Here is a 14,358-nt window from a genome sequence, read left to right as displayed (position 1 = left end):
CCAAGGCTAAGGAGGGCAAAACCAGAAACATCAGATGGTCAGGAGCTCTGCAATGGGTATCTTCATGCAGGAGTTGAGACCTGATGTCTTCCAGGTGAGGTAAGTGACTGCTTTGGCCCTCAGGGAGTGTTTCATCCTCCTCAGCCATGCTCTGGCAGTGCAGGCAGCTCCTTCCTCCCTGCCTGCATGGGCTGTTGTGTGCCGTGGAGGTGCAGGGCTGTGCTGGGTGCAGAGGGATACTTGGATATATGTGGATGCTGACAGCATGGGAAAGGCTCGCCTTGGAAACCTGCTCTGGCTTCTTCCTTTCTCCTGGGGAGCATCTGAGTCGGGCAGCACTTTTAGAAACTGCTGAGGCATCGTCCTGGCAGCCAAGAGGCTCGTTTCCTGTGAGCAGACGGGAGGGATGGGTCTCTGGTGTGCTCTGAGATCTGGCTGTGCCTGAGCCGTGCAGCTGTGGTGGAAAAACCACTCTGCTTTCTGGGCAGGGACAGGGGAACAGGGTGGGGGGGCTGTGATGGGCCTGCGTGGTTGTCGCTCTCTGCTTTTATCCAACATGTGGTTTTAAGAGATGTTGGCAGCCCACCCTGGAGCACAACATCCTTGGTTTCATCCCTGGTGGTGGCAGTGCTGGGACATGCAAGTGGCTGCTGAGGCAGCTGCTGCTGGCAGGGGATAATCAGGAGCCCAGGGGGTGGTTATGGGAAATCACAGAATCCTAAAATTGTTTGGGTTTGAAAGGACCTTAAAGATAATTCAGTTCCAACCCCCTGCCATGGGCAGAGACACCTTCCAGTAGACCAGGTTTCTCCAAGCCCCCTCCAACCTGGCCTTGGACACTTCTAGGGGTGGGGCAGCCACAGCTTCTTCAGATCCCTGGAGGCATTTTGCCCTGCTTTGGAGTTGGAGCCTCCTGTGCCAGTAAAGAGTGAGTGTTGATTCAGCCATGACTTTTTTTATTTCCTTTGAATTAATGAAAAAGGGAAAACTGAAGAAAAATAAGTCTTCTACAGCAAACAAGGGCTAACCATCCCAAGAGGTGCTTATGAACCTGGTGCTGACTGATGGCTAAAGCCCCGTTAAATAAAACCTGGAAATGTTTTGCCCAATATCATCTTCTTCTCCTTATTTGACAAATGCTGATCACCCTGATTTGCTTGGATGTGCTCAGATAACAGATGGGAATTTGTTACCTACGTGCAGCGGGGGAACGGGCAGAGATGAAGTCGTCGGCAGGAAATAATCTGGAATTTCTCACTGCTGCTTGGCACGTGGGTTGCTGGGGCCCACACAGCCAACCTCACTGTGGGGTCCTCTCCTCTGGTCACGGGGCTTTCCCTGGGATCAAATGCAGCATCTGGGTTGGTGGTTTTCTGTGTTCTGTCACACCCAGAGCTCTGGGTGAAGCTGGAAGGCCCTCACTGGGGTCTGAGGGAGGTGGTGCCAGCCTGGCCTCTGATGCCAGTGGATCCTGTGGGATAAACCTGGCAGGGTTAGTGAAGGGGTTGAAGGTGGGTGAGGTGCCTCCTCCTCTGTGGGTGTGGCTCCTTAGGGGCTCTGTGGCAAATCTTTGGTGGCCTGAACAGAGCGGCTCAGAGCCAACCCGGGCCTTCCAGTTTAACCCTGATCCTTTTATCTGTTGTACCTCTAACCCTTCCCACCGCTCCATAGCCTCTGCAATCACTCCCTTCCCGTCTATCCCTCCTGCCACCACTTCCTTTTCTCTTTTCCCCCCATCCCCATTGCCTCTGTCCCTTTGAGCTGCCTCCTTCGTGTGTGAGCAGCGTGGGGAGATGCCGGCAAGTGCTGCCGGGAGCCACCACCAGGCAGCAGGTCCAGTGTGCTCAGGCCTTCCTGCAACCATCCCGGGATCTGCCAATAACTGTGCCCCTGATCTCTGCCAGGTCATGCACTGGTGAAGCCTTTTGGAGAGCAGCTGTGTGAGCTGGAGCTTTTTTTTTCCAAAATTTTTTTTTTCCAAAATGTGACACTTTATAGTCTCGTCCAAGAGGCAAAGCAAAAGTGATTATTGCTGTGTTTGTTCAACCTTAACTACAGCTGAACAAACTCAGTTTTTCCTCCTTAGGAATTATTGTTGGGGTGAAAATGAAAGCAGTTGACTCGTTAGTGCTGTTACATAGTATGGTGTGTTTTTCTTTCTTTTTCTGTGCCCTTTTCTTTACCCTCCTAAAGATGCTACAGTGGGCTATGGGACAGTGGGTCTGTGTGGGTCCAAACAGCCCAAGCAGTTTTTAACTGAGCTGGCAGCCAAGTCTGGGAACATGGTGGAAAATTAAAATCCTGTTCCTAAAAGATGGTTTTTAGCCCCTTCTGCACTCAGGTGCAGCAGATGCAGGGTAGAATCCCTGCTTCTGCGCTTCATTAAGGTCGGCAAAGACTTCCAAGACTTGATCACTGAGTCCATGCCAAGCCCATCACTGACTCATGTCCCCAACATGATAAACACTTCCAGGGATGGTCACTCCACCTCTTCCCTGTTCCAACGCCTGCCCACCCTTTCAGGGAAGACGTTTTCCCTAATATCCAATCTAAACAATTCAATGGAACAGGTCCTAAGGGAACTGACTTGGAAAGATGCCCTCCTTGATCTGTTGCTTGGCAACAGAGTGGATCTCACGAGCGAGGTGGAGATTGGGACTCTCTTGGCCGCAGCAACCACGAGGTGATTGAGTTTAAAATCTCTGTTGACAGGAGGAAAAGTGCCAGCAAAACCTCAACTCTGGACAGGAGGAGAGCAGACTTCAGGCTGCTCAGGGAATTAGGAAGGTGCCCTGGGAAAATGTTTTTACAGGTGCTGGGATCCATCAGTGCTGGTCACTTTTCAAACGTCACCTCCTAAGGGCACAGGAGCAACAATTCCCAAATGCTGGAAGTCAAGCAGGTGAGGCAGAAGGCCGGCTTGGCTGAGCAGGGATCTTCTCTTGGCAATAAGGCAAAAAAGGAAGGGGTGTGCCCAGTGGAAGCAGGGTTAGGTGACATGGGAAGAATTCAGAGATGCTGCTTGTCACTGTAGGGAGAAACTTTGTGTGGGCAAAGCTCAGCTGGAGTTGGAGCTGCCAGAACTGTGGGGGACAATAAAAAGAGTTTTTTCAAATACATTAAAGGCAAAAGGCAGTAAAGAAACACCATCCCACAGGATGAGGACAGTCACCTTACAAACATGGACACAGACAAGGCAGAGGTGTTTAATGCTTTGTCTCTGTCTTCAACACGGATGATGGACCAAGGGGGTCTCAGAGCCCTGAGCTGCAGGACCAGGACTGCGAGAATGATCAACTCCCAGTGACCCTGAACTTGTGCGGGATCTGCTGCTCCAGCTGGATCCCTACAAATCTATGGGCCCTGATGGGATTCATCCCAGAATCCTCAAAGAGCTGCTGCTGTCATTGCAAAACCTCTCCCCGTGATTTTTGAGTGGTCTTGGGAATCCAGGGAGGTCCTGGCTGGCTGGAATCTGGCGAACGTTGTCCTGATTTTCAAGGAGGATCCCAGAAACTCCAGGCCTGTCAGTCTCACTTCAGTGCCTGGTGAAGTTATGGAGCAGATTATTCTGGGAGGTGTTGAAAAACACCCGAAAGACAACACAGTCCATGTTCACAGCCAGCACAGCTTCATGAGGGGAAAGTCCTGCTAATCCAACCTGATTTCCTTCTATGACAAGGTGACCCACCTGGCTGATCAAGGGAAGCCAGTTGGTGTAATCTTTTTGGATTTCAGGATAAGGATGATATGAAGCCATTTGAGATCATCCAAAGGAGGCAGCGAAGATGGGGAAGGGTCTTGATTTGAAGCCGTGTGAGGACACTGAGGGCACTTGGTGTGTTCAACTGGAGAAGAGGAGACTGAGGGGAGACCTCATTGCAGTTAGAGTTTCCTGGGGAGGGACTGAGCTCTGCTCTGGGGGGACCAGGGACAGCACCCAGGGAATGGCCTGGAGTTGTGTCAGGGCAGGTTTAGGTTGGATCTCAGGCAAAGATTCTTCCCCCAGAGGGTGGTTGGGCACTGACCAGGCTCCCCAGGGCAGTGGGCACAGCCCCAAGGCTGCCAGAGCTCAAGGTCTGTCATCTATTTGGGTGATCCTCTGGGGCACAGGGTGTGACTCTTGGGGATGGTCCTGTGCAGGGCTGAGGGTTGGACTGGGTGATCCTTGTGGGTCCCTTCCATCTCAACATATTCTGTGATTCTGTAAACCTCTCCTGGCACAACTTGAGTCCGTCCTCTCATCTTGTCACTTGTTACCTGGGAGCAGAGCCCGACCCCCACCTGGCTCCACCCTCCTGTCAGGGAGTACCAGAGAGTGAGAAGGTCCCCCCTGAACCTCCTTTTCTCCAGGATGAGCCCCCCCAGCTCCCTCAGCCGCCCATGGTGCTCCAGACCCCTCCCCAGTCCGTTCCCTTCTGTGGACATGCTCCAGCCCCTCAATGTCTGTCTTGTTATGGGGGGCCCAGAACTGACCCCAGGATTTGAGGTGCTTCACCAGTGCCCAGAAAAGAGGGACAATCACTGCCCTGGTCCTGTGGCCCTACTATGGCTGGTACAGGCCAGGTGTCAATGGCCTCCTTGCCCACCTGGGCTCATGTTCAGCCACTGTCAAAAAGGATCCCCAGGTCCTTTTCCACCCAGCAGCTTTCCAGACACTCTTCCCCATCCCTGGAGCGCTTCCTGGGATCAGTACAACCCAAATTCAGGACCCAGCACTCGACCTTGTTGAACTTTGTGCAACTGGCCTTGGGCCATCGACCCAGCCTCTCCTGATCCCTCTGCAGACCCTTCCTGCCCTCCCTCAGATCCACCCTCTCACCCAACGTGGTGGTGGCTGTGATGGGGCCACCTTAGCTGTGTGGTGTGGATTTTTGGGCTCCCACCACACAAACACAACCCCCTTGCCTGGATGCATGTTGTCCCAAGCCCAGAGCAGGGGTCTCATCCGCAGGATGCTTTGCGAGGTGCTGGTCCACCCGCTGCCTCGGCTGCACCGCAGAGCATCAATGGGCTGAGCGAGGACCCCGCCGTGCCCCGGGCAGAGGCGAGTGCCGGCCGGGCTCGGGACAACCCGTCAGCCTGTCCACAGCCCACTAGATGGCAAACACGTAAAGGCTTTGCTCGCTCCTGGCCAGCCCGGTCCCTGGTTCCAGTGCCAAGGAGGGGGCTGGAGGAGGTTGGATTTCTTTTCGCTGAGGCCGTCTGCACCAGCAGCCACCGGCTGTGGGTCCGGTGCAATCATTTACATTTCCAGTTCCTTTGTATAACATCAATACCGGGGCGTGCACAAACTGCTGAGCTGTTTACAACTGCGCCGGGGCTGCGGCATCGGCTGAGCGCGGCCGAGCGAGCCGCGTCCAGCTGCGCTCCCGCTGCTGCCTCTGTTGGTTTTGGCTTCCTCCGGACGAACCCAGCCCTGGTTTAGAGAGGATCAGGAGGAAGAGGAGAGAGGCTTGGGGGGGTTTAGTCGGGGAGCTCGTTCCACTGACTGTGCTGAGCAGCCTGGGTTTCCCTGAGTCCCCCTGGCTGCTGAGCAAGCGCATCCTCAGCGCCTGTTTGCCCCGATGCTGTGTCCCCATGGGGTGCTTTATGGGCACAGCCCCCCTCGGGTACCCCAATCTAAGACCTTATTTCAATCCACAGCTTCCTGACGAGGGGCAGTGGAGGGGCAGGTGCTGATCTCTGCTCTCTGGTCACCAGTGACAGGACCCGAGGAAATGTGCCAGGGGAGGTTTAGGTTGGATATTGGGGAAAGGTCCTTCCCCCAGAGGGTGGTTGGGCACTGAACAGGCTCCCCATGGCAGTGGTCACAGCCCCAAGGCTGCCAGAGCTCAAGGAAAGGAGCATTTGGACAATGCTCTCAGGGACATGGAGAGATTCTTGGGGTTCTGTGCAGGGCAGAGGTTGAACTCGATGATCCTTGTGGGTCCCTAACAGCTCAGCATATTTCATGGTCCAGGGCTGGTAGAAGCCTGTAGAAAGCTGCCCAGACACCCCATCTCTCTCTGTAGATGTCCCTTCTGTGCTGTCTCTTGGTGGCTCAACCCTGGTGAACCTGGGGTGCTTTGGCCTCTTTGGTGAAAGAAAATGGTGTAAGTTGGACAGGACAAACCTATTCCAGGGAGGACACTGCCAGCAGACCACTGCCTCTCCCCAGCTTTGGCTCCTGGGCCTTTTCCCTTTCTTACATGAAGGGAAGATGCCACTCGGGTTTGCAGGCTGGGACTTTTCCTTTGAGGTTCAGTGAAAGAGTTGGGAGCATCTTCTGTCTTCTGAGAGTGAGGAAGCTGGAATCTGCCAGGCTGATGTGTTTCATGGGACATGGAAGAGCTGCACCAGCCACAGATGTTGCCCAGGAAACATGGAGATGTGGCTGCTGCTGCAGCAGAGCAGGAGACCTTTTGTGATGCCTGAGTAATTCAAGAACTTGATGGATGCAGGTACTGAGGTGCCTCCGAAAATCCCTTCAGACTTTAATCTGTATGACGAGGGGCTGAAAACCCCTTTGAAAACCTGGCTGTGGTGTCTGGCTGGAGCTCAGCCGCCCTGGCTAGAGCAGCATAGCTTTGAAGATGGGACTGTGTTGCTTGAGGGGCTTTTGGAAATGTGAGCTTTGACCTCATGCCCTGATCAAGCCTGTCCTGTTTCTCAGCCCTGTCTGGAGACAGAATGGGGGATGATTTGCCTGGGGCTACCTGGTCTGACTGATGTGGGTGTTCAGATGCACTCCTAACCCTGGGAGGAATGGGGAAGGGTCTGGGCTGTGTGATGTGTCCACAGTGCTGGTGGGACATGTGTGGAATGCACACAGTGCTTGTGCTGCCCTTCAGTGATGAACCTGGCAGTGGATGCAGAAAAGCCTTTACATGGTGCCACGGGCATCTGCTTCTCCATAGAATCCCACAGTGGTTTGAGTTGGAAGGGATCTTAAAGCTCATGTCATTCCACCCACTCTTCCACTATCTGAGGTTGCTCCAAACCTCATCCAACCTGGCCTTGGACACTTCCAGGGATGGGGCAGCCACAGCTTCTCTGGGCAACCTGTGCCAGGGCCTCCCCACCCTCACAGGGAAGAATTTCTTCCTAATGTTTAATCTAAACCTACTCTCAGTTTAAAGCCGTTTTGCCCTAGTCCTTCCTGGGGACCCTGCCCTGGATGGTCTAGGCTCTGCCTCTGCAGTTTGATTCCTGCCTCGAGCTCCCTCATTCCCTCTGCTCCCCCTCTAGTTCCATCCTGGCTTGTCTCCAGCCTGGCTCCAGCATGGGTTAATCTGTCAAATTGTTTCTAACAAACCCTCCCAGACAATGGGTGATCGTGCATCTCTGCCTCCTCTCCCCTCCTTCGACCACAGCAATTTGGTTTTGAAAACAATAGTCCTGGTCTAACAGAGCTGATTCCATTCTCGGCAAGATTGCAGCTTTGGTTGTAAAGATAACTGAGTTTGTGTGGGGGGGGCTCCAGCTCTGCAGGAGGTGCAATTTACTGCTGTGATGTTTAAAACGGCACAGCACACTACAAACTGAGGGTGCTGCTTGCTGAGCCTGCTGCTCGTGTTCCGTGGGGATCCAGCCTTCCCAAGGGAGCAGGGGTCTGGTGACAGACACCCCGGGTGTCACTGAGGGTTAACTGTCACTGTGGCCTCACTTCCCGAAGCACAGAGCCTCGGGACACTGCCTCCAAGGCAGGGTTTTGGGATGGGAAGGGGATGGAGCAAAGACTGTCTCTGCTGTGGGGAGCTCCAGGGTGACAGCAGGTGCTGAAAACACTTTGAGCCACCTGTGGTGCCATTACTGGGACCGGGGGTGATGCCCAGTGCCCTTCCCAGCTCTCCATCTGTGGAAGGACTTGCTTGTGTGTTTGGAGGTTTGCTGCCAGTGCAGTGATGCCAAGGAGGTGGTTGTGTGTTGGAGGTGGAGGTAAGTCTGGCTCCCACCTTTGCCTTGCCTGGCAGAATCACAGCCCAACCCCAGAGCCCAGGACTTGCTCCAGGTGTGCTCTGCACAAGTGTCATGGGTGAAACCAGGTTTCCAGTCAATTCCTTGCCTGTCCCCTGCCTTGGAGGAGGGACGTGCAGTCACATACCGGTAATGGAGCCCCTGAGCTACAGTGGTGTTATTCCCTGTCGGTGTGCTGGTTTGGGCTGGGGTAGAGTTAACTGCCTTCACAGTGGCTGGTGTGGGGCTGTGTTTTGGATTTGTGCTGAACACAGGGTTGGTAATATAGTGATGTTTTTGTTATTGCTGAGCAGGTCTTACACAGAGCCAAGACCTTTTCTGCTTTCATATGGACACACTGGCGGGGGGGTTGGGGGTGCACGGGAGATTGGGAAGAGACACAGCCAGGACAGGTGACCCAAACTGTCCCAAGGGATATTCCAGACCATATGACATCATGCTCAGTATATAAAGCTGGGGGGCAGAAGGAGGAAGGGGGGGGATGTTTGAAGTGATGGCATTTGTCTTCTCACGTAACTGTTACATGGGATGGGGCCCTGCTCTCCTGGCGGTGGCTGAACACCTGCCTGCCCACGGGAAGGGGTGCATTAATTCTTTGTTTTTCATTACCTACATGCATGGGGTTTTGCTTTCCCTATTAATCTGTCTTTATCTCAACCCACGAGTTTTCTTGCTTTTGCCTTTCTGATTCTCTCCCCGATCCTGCTGGTGGGGGAGTGAGCGAGCGGCTGCTTGGGGGCTGCCTGGGTTTAAACCATGACACTGTGCCAGATGCCTTTTACTGCTGCCTTGGGTGGAGTTAGGAACTGTCAGGCTGCACCGTACAGGTCCTGCCACAGCTGGAGCTGTAGGGGAGGCTCCATGTGCTCTGTGTTCATCAGTTCTGTCTCAGCGCCGACCCCCAAGGCACCCCAAAAAAGCTGGGGGAACCTGGGCTCCTTTCTGGGCACCTGAGCAATCCTGAAGCTTTCAATGAGTGATGTAAGTTATCTAAAGACCAACGCTGGCTCCTGGAGTCTTGGAGAATGAGGACGAGTAAGAGGGGAACATGAAAACAAGTGACACTGGAGGAGCTTCTGCTGGCTCCGATGACCCATGGGCATGTCTTGGGACCAGGGTGCTGATTTGGGAAGGTCTGTGTCACTGTGTTTTCATTCCTGGGAGCAGCTCAGGGAACCAGGGCTTGGTATGCAGCTGAGTCTGTCAGTCTTTTGACACTGTCCCATCCAAAAAGCTCCTGAACCCGCTTGCTGAGCTCGCAAGCTCTGGCTCCTTGCCCACTTCCCTCCCGAGGGCTGGTTGGAAGGCACAGGCACGGGCAGAATGAGCACTTACATCTGTCCTGATGTCTCTGCAGCGACAAAAAGGATCATTTTGGTCACTACAGGTGCAGTCGGAGCTTGAAGGACCAGAGACCCCACCACAGCCCACGCTGGGTCAGATCCAGCTGGCCTGAGTTTGGGGGCAGACTGTTCTTCTGAAGGTTATTCCTCCATGGCCCTGGCTAGTTCCTTGTCCCTGAAGACCTTACATGGGTAGGGTGGGAGTCTGACAGGTAGATGTCCTAGGAGTTCAACTGCCTGCACAACGTTCCCAAAGTGAGCTGCCACTGGTGCAGCACCTGTATAGACCATCTCAGGGCACGTTTTGTACTTGTGGCTTCCTTCATGCTCCCGCCCACCCTGCTGAGGATGAGACCCTGGGGATGTGGCAGCAGCTGAGGCCCAAACCCCTGCCAGGGACCGTCACCAAGCCCAGGAACATCCCTGGGCTCCCGAAGGGATGGGGCGATCCATCAGCCCGCATCCCAGCAGCACCCAGCCGAGCAGGGCTGGGGCGAGGGGTTCCAGCGGCGCTTCCCCCCCCTCTTCCCCAAGTTGTTATTTCAGCTGCCGGAGCCTCGGCGGGGCTGACAAACACCCCGCAGGTGCTGTTTGCAAGTACCTTCCCCCTGGAACGCCCTGGCTCGGGGCTCCCCCCCCCCCCGCATCCCGGGACAGGCACCGCATACACGGACCCTTGTGCTCGCCTCCCTCCTGACCCGGCGGGTAACAGAGCCCGCTTTTCTGCCAGCCTAGGAGCCGGCAGCAGCGCTCGGCCCGGGCCACCGAGCTCCATCCCTCCAGGGCTGCCTCTTAACCTGGAGAAGCGGCGGGTTATTCGTGTTGCTCTTGGCAGGGACGCCCCCGGCCCTCCGAAAGGCGCGGAGGTGCGGGGGGGGGGGCACGGGCCAGCCCGCGCTGTTTGTGTTGGACCCGCCGCGCCGGGAATTAGTTCAACCCAGCTGCTAATTGCTTCTGAAGTGCGGGGCTGTGTCAGGCGGACACGTGTGGGGACAGCGAGCGGGTTTCGCTCGGCGCTCTCAAGAACTCGGCGTCTCGCCCCTCCTGGACGCGTCAGCCCCGCTGGATCCGCAGCGAGTGGAGGTGTTTTGGCCGTGACCCCCCCGTTTCTCGGGAGCCCCGGTATGGAGATGCGATGCTCTGCTTTTGCTGGAGAGAGAGAGCAACCCCCTTCCCTGCCCCATGTCATCTCTCCTGGGCTGGAGAAGGGGGAACTGGTGGGGAGGAGGCTTTCCCAGCCCCAGATCCCCGTTCTGAGCTCTGCTGGTTCTCCCTTCCCTGTGTCACCCAGTTTGCTCTTGTGCTTTGTGAGTTTACCAGTGCTCTGACTGGTGAGACTGGTGACTGGGAAGGACAGGCAGTAGGAATGGAGGGGTTTGCCCTGCAGAAGGGCTTCCCTCTCCCTAGAGCATGGGCTGACCCCCTCCATCCCTGTCCTTCTGCTGTACTTGGTCCTGCCAGAGCTTCAGGGCTGGGGTGGTGGTGCGGAGGGGTCCAGTTCCCTCACCTCCATGTGAGCCTCACTGAGGGCAGGCAGGAGCAGAGAGGCCTTGAAAGCACCACCCTGCATATTGTATGGAGCGTTTCTGGCACCTCCAGACACACTGGCACCCAAGCATGGGCATGGTGAGCATTTCCCTTTGCAGGCTGGACACAGCATCACTCCCCTTTGAGCTGGCCAACTTCACCACCATTCCCTGTGGTACCAGCTGTCCATCCTGCTGGGAGGGGGTGTCCTTTCCCAGGGCCAGGTGGGATCTAGGGCAGGAGGGGGAGCTGCCAGGTGATATCCTGGCTTTGGGAAGAGGCCACCAACCCTACCACCATCTTTCCTGCAGCCATGACCATGGCATGTTGACCCATGGCATGTTGACCCTGGGGTGATGTGCAGGGAGAGGGCTCTGTGCCAGGTCAAGGACTGAAAGCCCCAGGCAGCCTCAGGTCTCCGGGGTGGACATGGTCCCCTGGTCCTCATCCCTTGAGATTTAGCATTGGCTATTGCTCTGAGCCTCTGTGGGCTAAGCCAGGCTGCCTGTCCCTGCGCCTGCATCCCTGCTGGATGCTTAGCCCCTCCCTGGATTGCTGCCCCACTGGCCCGCATCCTGCCGCCCTGCCTGTGCCCCCCCCCCCCCCCCCCCCCCCTCCGCTTTCCTTTAGTAATTGTCCTTTAAAAGCCCAAACGCCCATTGTCCAAACGGGGATTAAGCACCATCTGTACAAACTTTGAGGCCATTTTCGGTGACTGGGAGGAAACGGGATGACTCAGAGAGCCGTTGTTGCGACACAGATCGGCTGTGACCCCGGCTGAGCGGGTGGATCTCTGCAGAGCAGCTCTGTTAACCCAGGCACCTCCCGGCAGCCTTTTGAGGCTCACGGCAAAACAGCCAGCAGCAGCTTTCAGAGGGCTGTGGGATCCCCCCCTCATCTGTGAGACGTTTCCAAACAACCATCCTTCGTGGCAGAGCCTGTAGTCTGGCTGGTCCTACTGGTGGCTCCTGAGATCTGGTTTGGAGCAGTGCTGGTGGGAAGGAGATGCAGTGTATGGACCTCACAGCAGAATGCTCAGGCCAGAAGGTCCACCCTTAGCGTGGGACCTCCCAAGACCCTCGTGCTGTGACCCTTTTCCCTCGAATAGTGTCCAAAGGTTGGTGAAGGTGGCCTTGGAAGCAGGTGACAGTGAGCCCAGCATGCACTGATAGATGTTGGGAGACGCCTTCTCATGGGAGTAGGAAAGTTGTGCTCAAGCAGCTTCTCTCCATCCCACTTCACGTGCCCCTGTGCATGACGTGTCCCCCCGGCCCCTTGGGACTGGGATGGCACCCAAACTGAGGACACAGTGCATGGCAGGCAGAGCACCAGGCTGCTGCCTGTGCTGGCCCAGCAGCAAGGAGCGCTTGGCCAAAGTAGGATATCCAGCAGGATGTTTTGCAGGCAAAAAGCAAAATCCTGCCTTAGTGAACTTCAATAAAAACCCCCTTTGATCCAGTGTCCTGAAGGAAGTTAGGGGAAAGAAAACAGATTAAGGTTGGGAAGACTGAGTGGATTAGATGTTTTGAAGGATTTGAGGTGATTTAGCTTATCCCACGATTACAGGAGGTGGATCTGGGTCCTGAGGAGGGCAGGCACAACTAAGCCCAAGTTGCTGAACAGGGATCCCTGGGTGATGGATGTGAGAATGAGGAGTGCTTCTGATTTTTGTGAGGGAAAAGGGGATTTCTAGCTTGCAACTTTTCCCCTTTGCCCCCTGTTTTCCTTGTTCCCCAGCTCCACCATGGCTCGACTCTGCTGATGTGCAAGAAGTGATGCTGGAGCAGCTCTGAGCTCAGATCAACGGCAAGGATGAGGCAGGGCTGGACTTGGAGTGATTGCAGTGTTATGGGAGGAGCATCAGGAAAATGATCCTCATTTGGAAGTGTTTTGCTCAGCTCCTGCTTGTGGTGCTGTCCATGCCCACTGCATCGGGATGGGAGACTGGTGTGAGTGAGATGTGCTGGGGGTGTGCATGGATCCAAATCTGGTATCCTGTGCACAGCCCAGGGCCTTCACAATCCTGAGAGGTGATGATTGGGGCAGGAAATAAGTAGCTCTCAACAAGGAGCTGTGATTAAGACAGCTTTACACCCCAAGTGCTGCCTAGACAGATACAATAACAGCAGAAGTTGGTGAAATTATTAGACAGAGCTCAAGTAAAAAGGTCTGAAGACAGTGCTAAGGCAGGTGAGTTTTTGCTTGACTGAACGTACAGAACAGAGAAGAAAAGGAGAGGAAAGAATTTCCCCCGTGAAAATCTCAGCTGGTTCAGCTTCCAGTGACGGTCAAAGAGTTAAAGTGATATGTTGGGAGTTATGAGTGTTTATCTAAAAGAAAAGTGGCAGGTGAAAGGGATAAAATAACACAGTTTGTAAAGCAATGCAATATGTTTGAATTATCCGAGGATCAGAGTAGGAATTTGGAAGGTAATATTGGATAGAAGGAAATGGGAGATGGAGACAGAAATAGGATGGGGAAAAAACAGCTTGAGATGGCTTTCCCATTGGTTGCTACAAAGGAAAAAAATGGATTGTTATCATTAGGACCATTGTGAATATGTTTATTAGAGGGGATTTTTATTGTACTTTCAGAATTAAGCTCAGGGCCTCTGCTGTATCAGGGCACAGAACAGACCCTCCTGAGCTGGGTTGGGCTGGGAAAACGTGCAATACCATGCCCAGAACATCCCTGGACACGGCCTTTGTGCTCAGCTGACCTGTGGAACACCCAGTGCCACCCCTGACTGGTCGCCAGATCCTTCGTTTCCTCCTCGGTGTGATGTGAGTGCTCAGCCCTGTGGCAGAATTGGGTTCCCCCCCCCAGTGCTTCTGCTCTTACCTTCACGTCACTGGGAGGCTTCCTCCATGGACAAGCACAGGGGTGATGGCACTGGGTGTTCCACAGGTCATCTGAGCATAAGGGTCATGTCCAGGGGTGTTCTGCACGTTTTTCCAGCCAAACCCAGCTCAGGAGGCCCTGAGCTTAATTCTGAAAATACAATAAAAATACCCTCTAATAAACAAATGTCTTGGCACCATGGGAGGATGCATGGGATGCTGGGAAACTGCTCTGCTGGGAGAGCTTGGGCACCTCCAAAGGGCTGTTCTTAAACTGTGGCAGAGCTGTGCAGGAAGATTTCAAATAGATTTATCCCAGTGCCCTCACTCTTTAACTGGCTTCTATGACATTGGCTTCACCTGCTCTCCAGGCACTACCCCCAGCAGTCCAGAGCTCAACTTCTCCTGGGCTGTTTGCCTGGTTCTGGGATGTTTCCAGCTCATGCTGGCTGAGAAACTCGGAGAGGGCTTGGGGAAGTGGCAGCACCTCCACCGCTGCCTCTGCCTGGAGCCTTCTACCTGGACAGGCTCCCCAGCTCCAAAACCTCCATTCCCCTCCTCAGCCACATCTTTGTCCTGACCTCTGCTCCCCTAAGTGGTATATTATTGTCTCCAGCACCTTCACCTCCTAAAGCCCTTGGATGGCAGCTCTCTCACAGCCACGATGTTGAGAGATTCTCTCCCATCAC

Source organism: Neopelma chrysocephalum, unplaced genomic scaffold, assembly GCF_003984885.1.
Source record: "Neopelma chrysocephalum unplaced genomic scaffold, ASM398488v2 Primary Assembly neopelma1_200, whole genome shotgun sequence".
NCBI classification, from domain to species: Eukaryota; Metazoa; Chordata; class Aves; order Passeriformes; family Pipridae; genus Neopelma; species Neopelma chrysocephalum.
This window is presented reverse-complemented; position numbering follows the sequence as displayed.